The sequence below is a fragment of the Gordionus sp. m RMFG-2023 genome, chromosome 1 (assembly GCF_954871325.1).
Source record: "Gordionus sp. m RMFG-2023 chromosome 1, tfGorSpeb1-WG-v2, whole genome shotgun sequence".
Classification (NCBI taxonomy): Eukaryota; Metazoa; Nematomorpha; class Gordioida; order Chordodea; family Parachordodidae; genus Gordionus; species Gordionus sp. m RMFG-2023.
The window spans coordinates 93188951-93193040 of NC_088775.1; the positions used below are offsets into that span (position 1 = coordinate 93188951).

The window sequence follows — 4090 nt, forward strand, 5'->3', positions numbered from 1 at the left end:
TCTTTCTTTCTTTCTTTCTTTCTTTCTTTCTTTCTTTCTTTCTTTCTTTCTTTCTTTTCTTTCTTTTTCTTTCCTTCTTTCCTTTTCAGAACTTAGGATTTTAAATACTGTGATTTGTTATAAATCTTATTTATCACAACAAACAATTGAGAAATTTTAAAAAACCTCCAAATTAAATACTAAATATTATGAATGAATCTACTTTTTTTTTTATTAAAAAAGTATGATAAATTTATTGATTTTTATACGATAAATTAATCACAAAATTGTTATAATTATATTATATATAAGAATGAACAATCTTCAATCAGCGGGAATTTTGGCATGGGCATAATTATTGTTAGGAGCTTTATCAACTCCCCAATAATAACCCCAACCCAATTGAGCACTCACTTTAGCGTTTCGCAACACCGCGTCCTTCAAAATCTATTAAATAAATGAATGATGTAAAATTTATATATCTCTTTTTAATTAAATTTAATTTGCCATAATTTATGTTAAAAAAAAGTAAAACTTACCACCACAAGGAGTAGGAGTATCCAAGTGAAATATTTCATTCTTATCGCGAGTGTGTCTAAAATTAATTTTATTTTTGAAAAATAGGAATAAAGAGGATAACTACACATGATAAAACTCCATGATAACTACTAAAATGTGAATATCATAAAAGTAGGGCTGTGCCGATCCACGCATATTTTACCGATCCGATATTGGCTCAAAACCGATCCGATATTTATATTGATTTTTCACCACCTCCCTTTGAACCAAATGTAAATTAAGAAATCAATATTATTTTATGTAAAAAATCGAATTTAATTTCAATTATTTTTTATTTCTAAAAGTAAGACTATAATTTAAAAAAAAAAAATTTTTATATATTTAATAAAATATCCAATAAGTGTTGTTAAATGGCTCGTTTTGAGCTTGCTTTTTAAAACGGCTACATTAATATTTTAGCCAGAAAAATATTTCCTAAGCCTAAAGATACTATAATATATGTCTAGACCTTGTTCCTTCTATGAGCAAAATCTTCAGGGTTGCGTAATATTTTTCTGGATGAAATATCGAGTTAGACACTACATTTTATGTTGGTATGAATGATAAAATTGTAATATTTAATATATAAAATTATAATATATTCTATTTTTTTTAAAATAAATATGAAAAACTCTAGATTCTCTTGCAATAAAATAATAAAATTGGCGCTAATTATTTAAAAAGATTTAAAATAAATAAAACGTTAGGTGTTTCTTTCTATTTTTATTAAAATAAAACTTTTAAAATACTATAAATCTTTTTAAAAAAATTAATAATATTTAGATGAGCTGTACTGCATTTGCATTGTTTAAAAAAAAAATAGTTAGAAAATATTATAATAATGTATAAATAAATATACATGACATAAAATAACACAAAAAAGTAAAAAGATCGGTTAACGGGTATCGGCCCGATCCGATATTTTTAAAAAACGCTAAATATTGGTGCCGATTCGATCCGATATTTTATATAGGCACAGCCCTACATTAAAGTATCGAAATTTGTTTCAAAAAATAATCATTTAAAAAGGTAGGTGACCATGGTAATTTTAGGAAATATAAAATAATTTTTCCCAAAATGTGGTAAATCGTGAATTAGTTCCATATGGCTAAATGCGATAATGGTACTAGATAGGTAGTTATTTTTTAAAAATTAAGAATCTATATAAGGAACTTAGGGCATTATCGCCATGATAACCAGCTATGTCAGAGACAATGCACAAAAATATTGTTTAGAATTGTACAATTGCTAATTTTCCCTATATTTAGATTAAAAATTGAGGGTGTTAATGTTGAAAGACCGGATTTTATATAAAGTATTCCTAAGAGATTAGAAAATAAATATCTTTTATATGAAGGGGTTATTAAATGAATTCATGATCTAAATTCTAACTCTTTTTATATCCACAAAATTTTGATAGTTGGTAGTAGAGCTAAAATAATTTAAGTTATTCTTTTTAAAATTTATGAAAGAAGTACCTGTATGATTGAAAGGGAGGGTGTAATTAAAAATAGGAAATTTTGAGAAGGGTTTGCTTCCAGTAAAAACCCTGTCATGTAGAGGCTGCCTAAAACGATCAGAAAAAATATTGAATTTTAATTTCTTAATGCCAAGATAAAAGACTTGATTGTCTAGATAAAAAAAATACTAAATTGTCCAGGTATAAAACTGAAACGTTTAGATTAAAAAAAATTGAATAACTCAGAAAATGGTCTTCGATTTTAAGAAAAATATCTGTGGAAGCAAAGTAAATTCTGAGATTTTTAGTATTTTTTAAAAAAAAATCTGATCAAGTTTATCTTTAATTCTGAGCGAGATAATATAACCATAAAATATTTCTTATTTTTTAAATTGTGTTAAATGAAAAAAATGTAATAAAATAATTGCATTTAACAAATCCACTAGTTATAATTATATACATAATGTAAGGTAAAATAACCAAAATGATACATATATCTTTTTAAAGTTTTAATTTTCTAAATATTAATGTTTTTTGATAAATAATATATCACTTAATTAATTTTTTTATATAATTAACCTAATAGTAACGAAGTCTATTTTAAATCTAGTTACTTTAATGCTCTCTTTTTGAAAAGTAACGATAGTGCGTTACTCTTAAGTAAGTAACAGTATAGCGCTTCTCTTAAAGAAATAGCGAAGAGGTAGCTGTAGAGCTCTACTTTGGAAAGTTTAACGTTTAAACAAAATACTGCCCTTTTAAAAGGTATAAAATGCAATAAGTGTTATAATAATAATTCAGGTTAAAAGAAAATTGTATAAACCATGGTTTCGCGGGTAAGAGCAAAACAATGTAGCTTAAAAAAATTCGGGTCGAGTTTAAAAATAATTAAATATATATCAGAGTTGTTAAAAGATACTTTTTAAATGGATCTAGATATAGATACATCATCTAAAATAATATCTTGATACAGATATTTTAATCAAAAATCTATCTAGATACAGATACCACATTTTTATATCTAGATACAAGTATCTAGATCCTCTGATATATATATATAACAAGGGTCCGATTTAAAATTAAGACCTCTATGAGGCCTCCGCTATAAATAATATAAAATTTCTTTTTCTTTACCTTCTTGAGAAAAACAGAATTGATGGATATTCCTTTTAAAAAATTTTAAAAAAATATATTGTCTTCTTAAATAGTTTTAAATGAAAATGTTTGCCTTAATGAAGAGAGTAATAAAAAATATTATAAATAATACAAAATATTGTTTGTTAGTAAATATATAATTAGTTAATAAAACTTCTATATTCTATATTTTATTTAATTATTATTTATTATTTTATGCCAACTAATGTATATTAGTTTTTTTTTGTAATTTTAATAATAATAACAAAAATAATCATAAATTATTTAGATACATTTAATAAAAAATATTATATTTTACAGCTGATTTGGATGATGATCTGAATTTTAATAAAAACCTGGTTATTTATAAAACAGATACACTAATTATTATTTTATAATTTATTTATTAAAATGCATTTCGAAAATATATATTATTTTGCAAATGCTTTTGATGATAATCTTAGCCGGAATGAGCATATAGGTGTTGATGCACGACTTCATGATATCCCACATTTATATAATACTTTTTTTAAAAAAACTAATTTGGCTAATCTAAAGATAATAGGGGAGAAATTATCTACATTATGAATAGTGACCCTAGAGACCCTGGTATATATTTAATTAGAAATATTTCCCAAAATTTTCTTTCTTTCTTTCTTTCTTTCTTTCTTTCTTTCTTTCTTTCTTTCTTTCTTTCTTTCTTTCTTTCTTTCTTTCTTTCTTTCTTTCTTTCTTTCTTTCTTTCTTTCTTTCTTTCTTTCTTTCTTTCTTTCTTTCTTTCTTTCTTTCTTTCTTTCTTTCTTTCTTTCTTTCTTTCTTTCTTTCTTTCTTTCTTTCTTTCTTTCTTTCTTTCTTTCTTTCTTTCTTTCTTTCTTTCTTTCTTTCTTTCTTTCTTTCTTTCTTTCTTTCTTTCTTTCTTTCTTTCTTTCTTTCTTTCTTTCTTTCTTTCTTTCTTTCTTT

At 24.1% G+C, this 4090-nt stretch overlaps 1 long non-coding RNA gene across 1 annotated transcript; it reads right to left on the reverse strand.

Moving 5' to 3' along the window:
- Nucleotides 1–254: 254 nt before the first annotated feature.
- Nucleotides 255–3264, reverse strand: LOC135922291 (uncharacterized). The gene is made up of 3 exons (XR_010570830.1): nucleotides 3131–3264; nucleotides 519–574; nucleotides 255–426 (listed from the first exon to the last, which is right to left on the reverse strand). It is a non-coding gene; the product is annotated as an uncharacterized LOC135922291 (long non-coding RNA).
- Nucleotides 3265–4090: the final 826 nt, after the last annotated feature.